The 17,933-nt window shown below is 42.0% G+C and overlaps 1 long non-coding RNA gene across 1 annotated transcript; it reads right to left on the bottom strand.

The window, feature by feature from the left end:
• Positions 1–1,202: 1,202 nt before the first annotated feature.
• Positions 1,203–17,889, bottom strand: LOC137885837 (uncharacterized). Its single transcript, XR_011104928.1, has 3 exons — positions 17,629–17,889; positions 13,990–14,140; positions 1,203–1,551 (listed from the first exon to the last, which is right to left on the bottom strand). It is a non-coding gene; the product is annotated as an uncharacterized lncRNA (long non-coding RNA).
• Positions 17,890–17,933: the final 44 nt, after the last annotated feature.

Below are 17,933 nucleotides of genomic sequence, written 5' to 3'. Positions count from 1 at the left end.
AGTTGCTTTAATTTGAGGACGACTGCAGCAGGATGAGAAAAAAAAAAAGTGGCGGCACCTGTCTCTGCTGCAGTACAAGGGGGTCATGACTCCTAGACCACCAGGAACTGCCAACAGTAGTAGAAGTTCTGGAGTATGTCCTCCTCTTCTGTCACTTCTTCATATTCTATTATCGTCATTTCTCCATTTCAAGGAAGGCCACAAGTAGGCCAAAAACACAATGTATTTTTTTTCTTTGCTGATACAGCTCTTTAAAAAAAATAAAAAAATAAAATGATTCAATGAATGGTCAAAAAAGACACACTTAAAGTCTAATATAGAAAATAAAAAAAACCTTCATGACTCTTTTTCCTGCATTGCAACAACTCAACAGCTTTCTAACAACTCAACCATGTGCTGAAGCCATTGAGGAACTCTTGAGCGTTTCCTGTCTCCGCTGGAGCTAAACCTGAAATCCATCACTCACTTCCTGTTTGCACTCCAGCTCAGTTGACATGCTTCCTGTATAAGCCAAAAGGAACTTCCCTCACAACACTCGCAATGCACCGAATCCCTCAACGGTCTCCTTATCTGCTCGTCACACAGTGACAGAAATGCAGGGTTGGAGATTCACTGGTGGACACACACACACACACACACACACACACACACACACACACACACACACACACACACACACACACACACAGATGCCAACAATAAAGCTGCTTGTAAATCCTTTGGAAAACAAAACAATAAATGGGTAACTTAAAGCACTTCTATTCACCAGTACCATGTCAACAAATGAGTCATGAGAAACTAGTCCAATCCAGGTCTTTGGCCCCCTCATTCCTAAAGATTCAGTTTGATTTATTCACTAAAAGACCTCAAAAACTGCGTCCTCTTATTGACCAACTGCCAACTCCAGATGAGGGAAGATCTGAGTTGATTCAAATGTTAAAGTGCTGTATGCAACTTCAGTCAGGACTAGCTAACTCCTCCTCTACATTATTGGGGAAGCAAAATAAATAAATGTAGGTGTCTGTTTACAGATAGTTCTCCTAAAGAGACGCTAGAACGGATGATCAATAAAAGTGAATCCAGTAAAAGACAGAGCTCTTTGTTATTGAGTTTACGGGGTTAGTGCATTATAATGCAGCAATTTATGTATTTTTTTCGGTATACTAACATTTTTATAGAAAACAAATAACCAATATAATTAGAATTTATTATTGCTCAATGCTATGTATTTATGTAAAATGACATAAAAGCATTACTAATTTTCTAAGTTTCTTTTTGTTGTGCTTGTGGTTCTTCCCCCACCATCTGAGTGCAACTACTGTATCTAAAGACCCTGACATACTACCACCGCGTTGACAGAGCTCTCCCCCGTTTGGGCTGCAGGGTCGTCTCTTGTTTACGTCTCCTCTTCAACCCCTCAGCGATCGCTTGCTATCATCGAGACCCCCTCGTGTTTTTGGGCCGTCAGGAAAGCACCGGGAACCACCGGCGGCACCTTCACCACCTCCACCACCACCACCACCACAGCAAAGTCAGTCTGGCAAACTCAAACTGCAAGAACAAAGAGAGAAAGAAAGTGTGCCAAAAGTTAGTGTGTGGTATAAAAAGTGCTGATCTTGAGTGTTAATCGGGAGGAAGAAGTGCTGAGGCTGCTCATAATGCCTAATGTTTCAAATCAGCCTAAGGATGCACTACAGCGGGTTACAAATACTAAAGTCGGTGAGATGATGCAACTAAAGTACTATGTGTAACTTTAAGGTTTTGAGAGTCTTGCACAGACAGACCCAGCTCGGCCTCTACCGCTGTGGATATCAAGGTAACGCTCCCTCTGGGCTTTGATGGCACAATGTTTCATTCATGAAGAGGCCACGGCTTCCGCTGATGCATTCAACGCGTACGTTGAATGCATCAGCGGAAGAAAAAGCAAGCCCCCTACTTCATGACTACGTGCCAAAATGTGTCCACCTTAATTATTTAACACTAGAGGTCAGTGACATAAGTGCAGAGCAAAAAAGCATTTTGAGAAAGAAACATAAAAGGCAGCTGCAAACATGAAGGCAGTGGGTTTTTGGGTGAAAGCTCGTCTTTGATACTCGTGCACACTTTCTGCTGTCATCCGCGACCGGCGATGCTATTCAGCGAAAGCCGGCGCACTTTGCCTGAGTGCATGTGAAGTGGTGCTTCACACAGAGAGGTAATCGTGCAGCTTCAGGTCCTCATAAACCTCACAGAGAGATTACCAAAACACACGCTCAGGAAGGGACACGGTCAGTCTGGGAATCACTGGGATTACCTATCAGTTAGCCATCAAGGCATTTGGGAAATATTCATTCTGTAATTGATTGTATAGAATGTGAAAACAACGTGACAATGTGAAAAGGGTTCCTCATATATAGATGCACCTGCAGAGAATTATCACCGCATCAGCAGCTCCCCTCAGCTTTAGGGAGGTTTATTATTCATGAAAGTCCAGCAAAATGGATGATGGAGCCATCGTGTTGTGTACATCAAGATTTAATATTTGTAATGCACTTTTCAGCAACAAGTTCTCCAACTCCATTACTCTGTCTTTTTAACTTCCTGTCTACACCGGAAGTGGGCATGGGAACGCATGTGATCATGTTGTGCCTACATTTTAGCAAGTACATGACCAGTTTTATATTATAAAATGTAAATAGTGTGAAGAACCCCTATTTACATACTAAGGCTAATTATTCTAAACTGTTTTATCAAATATGGAAATGATGTCAGTGTACATATAGTACTAAAATAAAAATAATAATGTGTTTGTGAAGACTGTAAATAAATAATGTTAATAACTAACCTGCAACATTTTCATGATGATTTTAGGCTCAGAGCTCTTGAAAATAGAAACACTGAGCTGCTGCAGGCAACAAAGCAGCACGGTAGTGGAGTTAGCTGTCAACTAGCTAGCGCAAACATAACTTTGCGTCAAAGATAGTTGTCTTGATCCACTATCTGTGGCGAGTTCAGGCTTCACGTTTAAAATGGTGACGCGTGTTCCCATCTTTGACAAATAACATACATCGGGCCGATCAGGGACCGCCTGACGTGACTTTCTGCATTTGGAGAGGAACGGTGTTGCACTGATTAAACACATAGCAGATAGCAGAGTTTTGATGCGCTTACACGAAACTGCAGCTCCACATTTTAACCAGGATTATCGAGTGGATTTCAAAATTGCAGGTGGGGATTACGGCATTATCTCTTCAATCCCAACCCCGTTGTTCAATATTTTACCCTGCAGATTACGGGCACACATGGCCCATGCGAGTCTTTCAGTAAGATTTATTTGACAGCAGAGGTCAGCTGCTACTGGAACGGCCCCCTAAGTAAATCTTATTCACATTTGACACATGATGTAAATCTCTTCAGAAAGAATCAATAATGTCCTGACTGAAGCAGATGAAGACGTGAGGTTTTCCCTGTTTGGGCGGGGGCTTAGAAGACATATGGCTGTTTCCCCTGATGAAAGACTTTTTCATTATGTTGTTAAACCAGCAGCACACCGGCAGCAGGGAGGAACCCCTCCCCACCAGAACAGCCATCCAGCTGGTGTCAAAGGTCAGAGCCCTCCCTGTTGGTCAGAGGAGAGGAGTGTTAACAGAGAACTGTGTCCATCTGCAAGCTGAAGTCAAACCTACAGCTTAGGTTTCGACTCCTCATCCTCTGTCACTGGTTTCTATTGTTTAAACATGGCTGCTTGATCGCAGTGTCCCCCCCCCCCCCCCCCCCCCCCGTTAAATGTGGCCACTATGTCTCCGATGGCTACTTCTCGCCTGCAAAGAGGCAATCCAAGCATCAACTCTGTCTCTTTTGATGCCTGTGACAGGAGATGGACTGGCTCGCAGGCAGAGTGAGTCACCTCTTCTACCTATCATCCATCTTTATTTCATCTGTCACCGCAAAGCTCATAACGACAGTTCATGACCTTCCAGCCTCAACTCCTTCATCCTCTGCTGTCTCGACAGGCTCAGCGGACTGAGATTTATACCCACTCAAGGCCATTACGATGCTATCGCCCTAATTTCTCACTACCTTTTGACTCGTGTCCAGCGTCTTCCACCACAAACTAGTTTAGAGATTGTTGCAGTACAGATTCCTTGTTTGAGTTGGAGAGGGTGTCCCAGTCCCTTGTGGCGTTCAGACATGTAACACATCTATAAGAGGAGGTCTTTACATTTTGTCTCTTTCAGATAAGTGTGATAGCAATTTGAATCATTCTACAGTTCTGAAAGACAAATTATATCTGTATGAAAGACAATGACAGCCTTAGAAGACAAGTCTGAAATTTGGGTGAAGTTTTGACTATTTTAACTCATCTTTTAATTAAAGAATGTTCTTTATTTACCATTTCATTTACCCATTTAATCGTTTTTGGAGGGTCACTACGTTCAGTGACCACTTTCTTCGGTACAACAGTACAATACAACACAAAAATAGGAGAAGAAAGAAAGAAACACAGTTAATCACAAAACTAAAAGCTGATCATAAAAAAAAGTTTAAAATAGAGGTGGATTTAGTAGTAAATATACTTGTTTTAAAAATCAGAAATTTTCAAAATTACAGCAATAATCTATTTTTTTCACAGACCTCTCGTGGTATCCGGCCCGCTGGTTTTATCTGTTGAGGTTTTGTCTCCACCCAGTTTGTGGTGCACATTGATTTAAAAAAATGGCATTCAAAAAAATGTACATGCAACATCTCTTTCCTGTGGATTATCCCGCGTACTCAGTATATATGTCTTTCCTTCTGGAAAGACAAGTTGCTGTTGAATCAGAGGCCTATTTCAGTGCTGCAAGCACCATCAATAAGAGTCCGTTTACTTCCCTGGTGGAGGAAGAAACCTTGCAGATATCCCAAAATCTGTGCCAATGAAACCAAAACTATCTGTAAGGCTGGATACATTTAATTGAACCGATCCTTCTCTTTCCCTTTTGCAGACAAAAAGAGAATGACCTCATCTTCATGTGTACCTTCCAGATCAAAGATAACCACCTCTGAGTCACTCATGAGCATGTTTCAAAGCTTCCACGCCTGCCAAGTATTATCTGTGCCCTGCTTCACATGTACATCGCGTCAGTGTGACACTGTTACAGACGTATATGACTTGATAAGACAGCGCTAAATATTACCAGAGCGGAGCGGAGCTGCGTCTAAAAAGGAACGTGATGGAAACGTGAGACCTGCTGGCTGACGTTTTTCACCAGGGCAGTGGCAGCGTTACGTACTCTACAGCCTCAGTGACTGAGATAACACATCGTAATCTATTTTCAGTCGGCGTAAATGAGTCTGTGCTGTTTTTATATATGCAGTGTGGAGACGTGGAGGAGAGGGGTTATAGACAGGAGAGAGACAAAGACATCACTTCTATCCTTGAGGTGCAACAGAATGTAAAAACCTCTCTTCGGTGTTGATCAACTGCTGATTATTAAAGCTGTACATCCTGGCTGTAGGACGCTCTTTCGACCCACTGGTTTTCCTGTTCTTTGTTTTGTCATGTGGATTCGGTCCCGCACTTTTCTCTTTAATGCAGATAAGATCAGCCCAGGTTGTGTTGTGTATTTTTTTAAATAATCAGGAGAATTTTAGCTTGGATTGATTTGACACTCTCTTACGAAGCCCTACAGCCGAGACTTCATGAGTAGTAATATTATACTTGTATCAAGCCATGGAGATTGTTTTCACTTTTATGTGTCCTGGTTTTAAAGGAATAGTTTATATCATATCATATTATATATATATATATATATATATATATATATATATATATATATATATATATATATATATATACACACTCTCCAGCTCTCACAGCTTCATCAGCTCCCCCTTTCTCAATGGGAGTTTTGCAGAAACCCTTGTTTTAAAAAAAACATTTGCAGTCAGGAGTGGGAGAGCACCTTGCAGTTTCAGCTTCATTGTGCCCAGGCTCTGGGACCGTAGCCAAGCATTCTCCGAAAGGGAGAAGTTCACTGATGTTGTGCTAATAAATGGCCCCATTCGTTTATCACCGGTGGCTCATGATGCAGGCTGAAAGTCCCCGAGCCGCTCGACTGTTGAACATGGTTTAATGTTTTACTCTTCCCCTGGCTGTAAAAGTCTTGCGTCTATACAAGAGGAATGTGTGAATCATGCCGAGCAGCTTTGACAATGACACAAAGGACGCTGGAGTCACTCTACCATGTATTAAAAAAAAAAAAAAAAAGCAGGAATGTTGAGTGCTGTCCAAACGGGAAGATGTGTGCAATGTACACACAAGCTCAATGAAGCCTCACAGGATTTCTGAAGTGTCCTTGAGCAAAACACACACAGAGTCTTGGACCACTGCGCTGCAGCTGACCTTGCACTTAAATCCCTCTGATGTATCTCCCTTTAAAAAGGACAATAATTGTGTTTAACACCTCGCATATGAACCATGCTTAGTTTTCTCTTAGAAATTGTACCATTTACCTTGAAGCTAATTCAGGAAGACGCCAGGCTGATGGTTTCACAAAATTATAGATTTTCATGGTACCTTAAAAGGGGGGGGGGGTTGCTCAGTGAACCCACAGAGAATTATCAACCAACTTCACAGTTCTCCTCAGCTCTACGGAGCATTATTAGCACCGTTCAGCTCTTGGTTTTACTGCCTTTACTGCAACGTAGCAAAAAGTAGCTCAGTATCAAACAACTACAAAAAGCAGATGCTCAACACGTAAACTGGGTTCACTCTTTTGAAATTACTCTTCTTGCCAACAATAAGTGCCAAATTCCAGCAACATTCCTCAGACTGCTTTACAACAGTGACCTCAGCTGCAGTAAATGGGCACCATCCTGCAACAACAAGTCTTAAATGTACATTGTGTTTATAGAGAAAACAAGGCAGGACCTCCTAACAAACCAGCCACTGCTTAGTCAGGGTGTGGTGGACGTCGCCCCGGTAAAGTGCCACATATAGTTAATCCGCTCCATGTGTTTGAAACCCGACACACTGACCGAGAGCGGAGGCACAACAGAACGGATGGCCTTGTCAGTGACGGAAGGCTCCCTGGTGACCCATCAATATAGAAACAGCGCTGCCTAATGATCATATTCTTCATCTTCCATCACCCCAAGACCTGCAGCCTGGTCTGCTCCAGCATGCAGGATAAAGCCGGGGGCCATAAAGCAAGAGACCACAGGGGCCACAGGTCCGGGCTTCAGTAGATCACACGTTTAAAGAACATTCTCTCAACCAGTTTCCTAATATGAGTGATTGGATTTTAAACAAACAAACATTTTCTCCCAAAGTTACAACAGTTATGGTTACTTGACGTGACGTCACGTGCACCACTCGTGAGTTTTGCAACATTTGAATTGAGTTACTTCAAAACGAACACCATCTACACAGTCCTGGCAAAGCAGATCACCAGAGTATGTTATAGTGTTATAGTCTTAGTAACTAAAGATTTGAACTCAACCTCGTAAATAAGCAGCTAACTCTTGCTCAGTAAGCCATGAATATTTAATGTTGAGGAGACCAACTTTTCTGCAGGGCTTTAAGTTTTGAGGTTCAGATAAACTTGCTTGTTGTTGTGCTTTCAGAAAAGGATGGAAAGACTGTAAAGTTAGATGATGAGACCACCTGTGCACTGTATGACGGAACAGTTGCATGTCAGTATGTTTAGATGAAAACACATGTAAACGTAAGCATGAGACAAGGTTTTAAGTTTTTAGGCTTGTGTAGGAACAGAAAAGAAATGATCATCCAATCCTGATCTCTCTCTGTTGCCCGCCTTTTCCACAGACGTAATTACCCAGCTGTGTTTGGCATGTATTACTTTCATTCAGCTGAGAAAATTAGCAATAATCACAACTTTGAGCATGACAGCGAAGTTTTAGCCGGCCAATCAAGACAATAGCTTCGGATCCCGCAAACCCAGAAAAATGTAGCACAGATCCCTCTCTCAGCATCTCTCGTCCCACGTGGCCGATTCTTAATCAGAAACAGGCAGACTGGATCGGGTCCCACATGTGGAAGACTGGATTATAAAAGCTGTGAACAATTAACATGCATGAGGGTCTGCCCTGCCTCAATGAGAAGGGAATGGTGTCTGCTTATATTCATTTCTCGGGATTAATTGAAGACGCTTTTAAGGGCACTTCGGTGGGAGGGATTTTCAAAGTAGACCGACTCTCTTTCCTGCTTTGTCGAGTGACGTGAATTATCATTACTGAAACAACTGTACATCCAGGACTTCAGATCTACCTGTATGGATAAATAATGAGTTAAGTGTGAGCAGCAAACTCTCTGGTGCCACACCACAACAACATTTTGGGACAAACACTAACGCGTGTGTGTGTGTTTCTGTGTGTGTGTGTGTGTGTGTGTGTGTGTGTGTGTGTGTGTGTGTGTGTGTGTGTGTGTGTGTGTTTCTGTGGCGTTGGCTCAGCGCTGGGCTGGCGCCATGTTTGGCCCCATGACTGCGGCTCCAGATGTGAACGACTGCTCAACACACCCCAAGGAGGAGGAGGAGGAGGAGGAGGAGGAGGAGGAGGAGGAGGAGTGTGCGAGGAAGAGTCCGCAGCAGGGTTGAGAGGGAGGAGGGACCGCTGCGGGGAAAGTGAAACGTGACCCCGTCGTCCTCAGCGCTCCCTGCACCGCCCTGTGTGACGCATAACTCATCCCGAGGAGTCTGAGCTTTCAAAGGACTGTACGCAAATTATTTCTTTTAATGGAGAGGGGGGGGGGCGAAATTTATGTTTATGTCACTTTTTTTAAAAAGCGAGGCCCTGCTCAGTGTTATTACATCATTTTGCTTTGGAACCTTTTCAGTTCAACCCGCTAGATTTGCCACAACCTCTGTGAAGCAATCATCCCACTGCTGTCAAAAGGTTCTCTTTCTCTGCTGCTGTCAGTTATACAGTGGCCGACCACTGCGACCCACCTCCACCTCCACCACTCCACCACCACCACCAGTCTGCAGACTCAATAATCAAATTTAAATCCTTTCGTCAACAACAATGACCACAAAGAAACGGTTTCTGATTGAACTGTGACATAACGTATTACATTTTTGGTCAAAGAATAAAAGCTAATCAGTGATGTGAAAGACAGACAAGTGAACGGACTACTGATTTAATGCAAATTCAACAACCTGCATTCATCTGATGGGTCACACGTTGCCCTTGATTTGTAGAACAATATCCTCCTCCATCAGACTACCCATCCTTTAAACAAACCCAAAAAAAAATACAAGATACAATACCCTCCCTCATTTCTGGCCAAAACAAAGCCAATGAAATCATCCCTTCTGATAGATACGGTGATGTGTACAGTGATGAAGCAAAGTTGAACAGATCCCTGTTGTCTGCTTCAACCTCCACCAGTGGACGCCCGCCAGTCCCGCTGTAAATCAACCACAGTGGACGAAGTCCTTTTATCGCATTAACTCTCCCCTCTTGCTAGGGGGCAAATATTGCTGATTTACATATGCAATTAGCGGTGCCGAAGGGGCAAATTTCAGCCTAACAATAGTTGTCATGGTCCAAGAGAGTAACGCAATTAGAGCCGATTGTTTAAGCACGTCCGCCCGATTCAATTACTCACGTGCTGCTGACAATCAGTGTCTGGCTGCTCAAGATGCACGACTAATGAGTGACATCAGGACATGCTGCCACCTTGCATTACCGCACGCCTGACTTTCCACAGACACAGTCGTCAAAATAACACCCGATTCCTTTTAAGTCACACATGGAGAAACATTTTCACGTCAGCGCCAAAATATCCCAGTGGCAAATGATGCACAACAAGACTCACAAATTGCTTTGATGTTTTTGAGGAGACGACAAAAGTTGAATTGGAAGTTACATCCAGAAGGCTTTTTTAGTTTTACATTGCTGGAAGGAAATAAAAAAAGTCTCATACTCAACTTGTAAAAAGGAGGTAATAAAAAGTAAGAATACTTAGAAGAGGCCGAGAAACCTCCACGGAGCATGCCGAGCTCATTGTTTTTCATCTCTCGCACCAAGTTCAGGAAGTTCACGTCGCACAGCTTCAAACAGCCTGAACTCATAGAGAGACGGTATTTTAATAAAAGCAGGGAGGATCTGTTTGTATGAACTGCTCAGATTTAATAAAAGTATGTAAATAATTCCTAAATCTAATATTACAAGCCCGAAATGTACAGCATGTATTTTAGTTTGATATATTCAGCTGAATTTGAAGGTAATCTTATAGTAAGAATAAATGTGATCAGCATTTTACTATCCTGCAATGGTGCAAATTCTATAATAGTATTTATACTTCATTCGTATCAGCAACGGATGCTTATCTCAAGGGTTCTGGTGTATGCCACATGAACTCCATGCAGAGTTAGATTGTGTATTTGGCTGGCAGCCCCCAGTAATCAATACTCAGGTGGGTACAGTAGTGTTAGTGCTACTAGAAACCGTGGCTGCTGGTTCACTTCCTTCCTGCCTGAGTGTAAGAATATCGATACAGAAGATCAGCCGTCCTGTGAAGTTTGAGGCACTTGGACTTTATGTATTTTTATCTACTTGCATTATTCTGCACTACTGAACACCTGAGAGGGCCGCAATGTACAAGAAAAAAAATCCTGCAGTCAAATTTTTTTACTTGGGTAAAAGTATTAGTAAAATATATTTCAAGTATAAAGTAAAAGTAATCGTTATACAGCATAATGGCCCCATAAATGTTATATTATGTACATATAAATGAATAATAAATACATTTTTACTGATGCATGACCATGTAAGCAACAGTTTTTAAACTATTTTACTGTTACGTTAAGTAAGTGAAGTATTGCTACTTAATTTGAATAAAAAATCGGAATAGTTCTTCCACCAATGACATTGGATTGTCAGTCACTTTATTCAGGAAACAGATAAACTTGTCTATTCAAACAGCAGCATAAATGACCACATGTGTGAGGCCTTTTTTAAGTGTCACCTTTTTAAACCTGATGAGCAACCTTGTTGCCAATAAATGTCAGCGTTGTGCCAGGACAGCTTGGCCCGGCAACAAAACATCAATTGTTTCCAATTGGCAGAATTTCCTTCCCTCAGCCGTGGCTGCGGCCAATCAGAGGCTGGCTTGGTGGAACGGAGCACGTTCACCGTGGCAACCGCTCCACTCTTCCTCTGCTCGCTGACACTCCTCCATGGATGCGTTATGCACCCCTCACACCGTCCTCTCTGTCTCCGTCAGATGGTCAAAATAAAACACCCACCGGAAAGGTGAAACCGGCCGTTCCTGCAGCTCAGGGTGAGGTTAATCCTGACCGAGCAGACATGGGGGGGGGTGGTGGGGGGGGGGGACTGTGTGTGTTTTACATCCTGCTTTCTGGAAAACCATTTCCCGAATAAACCAGAGCTAACAATCCACTCTAGGAGGTGAGGTTATCTCAGGGGTTGAGGGTGGTGTCTCCAAATGAGCGAGACATGAGACAATCTGCAAGCTTGTGCGAGGCGGCGTCCTCCGCCTGTAACAGCAGCTTGTTGGGGGGGGGGGGGGGGCAGTGATATTTGAGCCACAGCACAGATGTGGGAATAAAGCTAAAGACAAGTGTGGGTGGTGCTGTGTGTTTCAATACAGCTGGGTTTAAAGACAAACCACACTTATTTGAGTAACCCTTCCCTGACCGCGTTACAGCAAACACACAAAGATAGTAAACATGCGGACCCCCAGTGGAGAGACCTGCCTGACACAGAGCTGAATGTGTTTACTCCACGGCTTCTTTGAAACGACAGTGTTGCCATTAGGGGCTCGGAGAGACTGGGAAGCCATGTTTAGGGGATAATCTTGGCCGGACCATCTGGTCAAGATTTTCTCTCTTTTCTCTGGATTTCTGATTTCCTCTTTTCACCACGAAACGATGAAAGAAAAAAAAAAAAAACATTGTCTTTTTTGCAATGTCTTGAAATGCAACTGAAGAGTCACATGGATCTGATTTCACTCCTTCAACTGGATAATTGACAGACATGTAGCAGAAAGAGCAACGGCTTGTGCTGCATCCCAAGCCAGTGGTGAACTACATAATCTATACTTATACTATTACTGATCACTTTCAGTTGCCGCTGCCCATCTGGATGCTTCGGCAATCCCATTGCCCTCCCAGTATAATCGCTGTTGACATAGGAAATTTAATCTAGATATCTTGGTGATGATGAAAGTGGTTGTAATAGGATTAAACTGGGCTTGACAGGAGTGTGACATCGCTACTGCAGGGCTTTGCTCCATGAGTACAACACTGAATTATACCGTTGGTAGAATGCAACCTGCTGCGTATTTACCATGTGCCCAGGACCCAAGAAAAATATCTATTCATAAATAAGAAAGACATGTATATTTTCCCAAATTAAACATTAAAAAGCAGTTGTTATGAAATAAGTACCAGAGTACCTACAGATTTAAGATACTTAATCAAAAATCATGTATACTTTTACCATTTTTGAATGCAGGCTATATCGTTTTAGATTTTCCACTGACCTCCTTACTGCTTAAATATAACCAGTGTTCCTTAAACTCACTCAAGTTCCATCAGTTATATCCAGTTTGCATCAGTTTCTGATATTGTTACATTGTTGTTGCGTGATTATGCAGTTCAAGAACTGATTTATTTGAGAAGTTTGCCACACATTACTTCACAATAATACTGTATTTTGATGCAACCTCATTGTTTCCTATCTTAAGTTGTAACTATTTTTTGTCTCTAAACACTTTATGTTTGTATTTAGTATTTAATACTTTTTTTTTTATACTTCAATTTGTGTGTAGTAAACACACATCATACATTCTGCAACAAATCTGTTCTTATATTTCTGCTGAATGGCCAAAACTATGGGTATATTTTTGAATATTATTCTCTGTTCTGTGTGTCTTTCGTTCTGAAGACGCCTCATCTGTGGGGTTTAGGATGAATGGGTGTGTAGACAACAGCTTCACTCGGTGTTAAAAAAAGTCATCTTATTTGTCACTTTTAACTAGCCGATACCCGCTAGTTGTCTTTCAAAAATGTACCGTTTGAACTCCAAGAATAGGCGATAAAAATAGGCCAAAAGAATGTAAAATGTCTATTTCAGTCTTTTGCTTTGCTCATGTATCTGCCATGTGGCCTTTTACCATACTGCCAGATTATGGGTTGCATGGTTGTGGTAACAGAAAGCCATTACTTAAGGGCTAAACGCCGGAGTTAAGATTATGTGCAGGACTTCAGGCCAAAGAGATCTGTTTCCACAAGCAAAACACAACACTGTCTTTAGCAGTGAGAGGATTCTGAGGTGACAACGATTACATCCAAGCATTTTAGTTGAGTTTCTGTGGAAATTGTACATCATCCGTGAAGCCTTGGGTTGAAAATGTGATTGGATTTTTACAGCCTTGGTACTTTTGTTACTATCGAACGTGTAAATAATGGAGATTACATCGTTAAAACATGTGGTCATGGAAGAGCATGAAGTATCAGAAATGCCTCCAATTCAGTTTAATATGCTGGATTGGCGAGAACACGTGTCAACGCATCGATCCCACATCCCTTAATCATTCGATGTATCAATCCATTTATGCTAACGACAATAACACGTGTCCATCGCTACCTGACCCGTATCCTGCCCGAATGGTACTGCACATTTACAAACTGGTACTGCACTCCTGTGGTTTAACACATAATGCTATTGTGAAACAAATCTGCAGGAGGAAAGCTAGTTAATATTAGCTGTTAGCAGTCGGTGCTGCTTGGCTAAATAAAAAGAGCTAACGAAGGGCTCCTTGAGCTATCACGATGAGAGAATGCTAACTTAAAAGCACAAAATGAGTATTAACATTGACCTGGTTTAGGGTGAGTTATAAGCAGAGCGGGTGTCCTTTTCACTTTGGATGTGACTGAAATTGAAGATCTGACTGGGTAGCGGGGGAATTTTTTGAAAATAAAGTAGAGGACAGCAAGCCACAGGGACACACAGCACAGTCAGAGTGACATTCTTTACCGGAGGTTTTGATGTGGACGACCAGGAAGCCTCCAGAGGTTCACACGCTGCTGGAATGATTTGTCATCGAGAATGTCGACTCATGTAAGCAACGGTCACTGAAGGCCCTTTCGGGTTCACCGACTCTAACTGCAAACGTCCTGCGTACACACTGCACACACACACACACACACACACACACACACACACACATGGCCATGAAAGTTAACAATACACCGTTTTATCGGAGAAGGTGCTCATTAAAATGCCAAACCCTGGGAGTGAGTTTTATTCTGAGGTGTACAAAATAGCTTTGAAAAAAAGGAATTCACACGCCGCATGGGTGGAATCTTATGCAGTGTGCGACAGTGAATCTTTGCTTTCCTCACTGTAATAGTTTGTTAAATTATACAATACAGTCAGGGAGACACATCAGGGATGGACATCTGGGATTTAAACAAATCTGGCTAATTAGAATAAACAAAAAATACTAAATTAAAAAAAAAGAATGATCAGCAGAGAACTGCCTCTGAAGAAACTGTTGCTATTCTGACCTATTTTGACATCATTTTGCAAACGTTTATGGTTTACTCTTCAAAATCTCAACTCCACACAGCCACAGTGCTGTGCTCTGTCTGCGAGATTTAAGGCACTTAAACTTAATAACACAGGCGTGTTTGTGTATGCAGTCACAAGGATTGTAATTATTTTGAATCACACACACATATCAGGAAGCAACAGATTTCCAGAGACCACATCTCAAAAACACACTTTTCTCTCCCGCAGTATAAACAAGCAGAGGTTGACAGAGTCTCACCTCTCTGGAAGTTTGCATATGAGCTGTCGGAGAATCCCCACAGAGGTGTCAAATACTGGCTGTGTTTGGCTAATAAAAACTCCCTTAAAATATCATTTGAGTCTGAAATGCTTTTGCAAGCCCAATATTTCTTTAGTTGTTTCTTATCGATCAAGTGAGAAGAAAGGAACATTAGCTGTGGTTGATGTTTTCAGTTGATGAGCCCAAATGTAACACAAATATGGAGGTCAAGCAGAACAGAATGAAACGCATGCTTAAACCATGACAACATCTAACTGTGCACGCCAGTAGAATAGGCAGAAAAGCAACATTTGAGCAAGCATGTGGAAAACGGATAGGCCTTGGCATTTTGTTTTGTTTAAGTCTACATTCTTCCTGATCGTCCTGCTCTCCCAAATCTACAGACATGATGCCAAAAAACAACAACTGACTTTCTTATATGTAGCAATATTAATTCCAGATCCTCAGCACAGGTTCCAACATGCACTTGGCAGACGTACCTGTCGTATAAGACGTACAACAAAAACTACAAAGCCAAAAGGAACGGAAAACCAAACCAACCAGACCTAAAGAAACACCATCACACTGTTCACAATCTCTCATACAAGCAGAAAATGATTAGCTTACACATGAGTGACAAACAATAAAACATTCTCTTAAGACTCTGTCACCATAATCAGTATTAATAATGAGTGGTGGGGTAAGTATTCAGAAGTACTAATACCACACTGTAGAAATACTCTGTTACACTTAAGTAAAAGAAAGTAGGTATAATGAGGACAATATGTTTAAAGCAACACATATATATATTTTTTAACTACTTTGAAAAGGAATGAAATTGATGATTATCAACATTATGGATGAATTTTGCTGATTATTTTCTCCATTTATCGATTGACTGTAAAAATTCATAAGTGAGAAATTCTTTCACAATTACCCAGAACCCAAAGCGTCGCCTCCACAATGTTTGTCTAACCAATAATAAAGACGTCACAATTCTAAAAAATGAATTCAAAGGGTTAAATCAAATGAAAAGAGCAGAAAATACATTTGTGAACACTGAATCATGAAATGTTTTTTTGCATACAAAATGACTTCAATGATTATCAACATAACTGCAAATGAATTTACTGTCCATCAGCGAATTGATTGGTTGACTCAATGGCATGAGAAGTACAGGAAGTCATTCGCAGACGTAAGTACAGCGCTTGAGTACATTTATTTCGTTTCACTACACCGCTGTCAATAACCACAGATGTATTGTTATTCAACAGCCACAATGGGCACGAAAGGAGAGATTCTGGGAGATGCTGGCAGTTTACATCAAGGTGCAGACAGGGTGTAGCAGCTGCCAAGCTAACCAGACCAGAGCAATGACTGACCAGTCAACAGCTAGCTAGCTCACAGATAACACAACCTTGATCAAGCACAACTGTCAAAGGTCAGCCCCCGCCCACACTGATATCACAGACTTTTAACTGGCCAGAAAACGTCACGACATCTTCGAAAGACACATCATATTCATAACTGATTTAAAAAAAACATTGGCATGTATTTTATCTTGTTTGGTTTGTGGTTTTAGCTTTTCACGCCGGATTTACTCTTCTGCAAACAAAACAAAGTTTAGTAGAGCCGACCACACAGTGTTCGTAGCACAATTCATCATGAACAATCGGAGATTTCATCGACGTGTATGGGTGAGTGTATGGCCTGTGGACGCCTCCAGGTTCCCCCCCCCCCCTCCTCAGGGCCGGTGTATTATTCCGGTAATCCAGGCCAGTGATTGATCCAAGCATGGCAGCATCATACTGCTGGAAGGGAGCCACGGTGGGTCTTGACTGACCTTTGGCCTCAGGTCACTGCCTCTGGTCTTACTTGACTGATTTTCAAAAGCTCGCTGGATGGATGTACATCAGAGGGAACGCATAAATCAATATGCAGGAGAGGCTGTCTTTTTCTTTCCAAATAATAAATCCCCCATCTGTATTTTCTGATTCTGTGCACTCCAGCTGTTGTGTCAGACAAGCCAACCGGGTCAGTGAGGTCAGTGTGATCAGAGAACCTTATCGTATAGAGCTGTGCACTACAACTCTTTGTGATCCAATCTCTGATCCAAGCAAAGATGCTTGGGAGCACAGATGAGAGAATTAAGAGAAATCAAGCCGCTATCTGTAATATCTGTAGTCTACAAGCTGTGTTTTATCAATCTAAATCTTATTAATTTGATGACTCATTTGTGGTTAGATCTTTTTGTTGTATTTACTCAGCTGATGTCGCAATATTCAAAAATGACGTACATTAATTTGACATCGTTGCAGCTGTTCCAGTTTGTTGCAGGTAAGCGGATTCATATCAATGAAAAACACACTCGAAGTGCAAGAAATTAAGAAGTTAGGCAATGGGGGGGGGGGGTTAAGTTATGTTTTTACTACTATAATCACAAGGTACTTTTTACTTGTTGCAAGGTAACAGTTTTGATCTTGTAAAGCTATTATTTATTGTATCGAATATCTAAAAACTTAAAATAAAGGTAATTTAAAAAGTATTATTTTAAGTTATATTTATTTCTAGGTCTCTCCTAAACAAAATGTGTTAGCTCCTAATTCCCCTCATACGTACCCAGTACATATTTGATTAGTACTCTAAATGCACAAAGTATTTACATTGTACTTTGAGAATTTCACTCAAGTTGATTTTTTTTTTTTTTTATTAAGGTCAAACAAATGTTTCCAAGTTCAATGGAGCTTCACGCTCAACCACAGCTTGTTGTCAGGTGTTGAACTCCTCTCGGATGTTTTCCCACACCTGTACATTTCTTTCACCGCTGTGGGACGTAGACTCACCAACTCAGTCACATGCGGAGCTGTTTAACTTCAGCACGAGGGACGACAGCATGGCACCGCTTCATAAACCACGGCTCCTCTTTGATGTGTTGTTTTTCGTGGGCGAGGAAAGCCTCATGGGTTGGGCCTTTATCCGCCTTCACCACCACCACCATCTCCTCCTTCTCCGCCTCCTCCTTTCAACCCAGCTGCCGCCTCGCTTCCAGCATACGTTGAAACCAGGGTTTTTGGGTGAGCTCGCCAAGCAGGGGGAACGGCACTAGCGCGTGCGCGGCGTGTTTGAGAGCGAGACTGTACCTGCAGAT

The sequence above is a fragment of the Cebidichthys violaceus genome, unplaced genomic scaffold, assembly GCF_023349555.1.
Source record: "Cebidichthys violaceus isolate CVI_PGR_0920_01 unplaced genomic scaffold, fCebVio1.0.p SCAF_1, whole genome shotgun sequence".
Taxonomy (NCBI): Eukaryota; Metazoa; Chordata; class Actinopteri; order Perciformes; family Stichaeidae; genus Cebidichthys; species Cebidichthys violaceus.
This window is presented reverse-complemented; position numbering and strand designations above follow the sequence as displayed.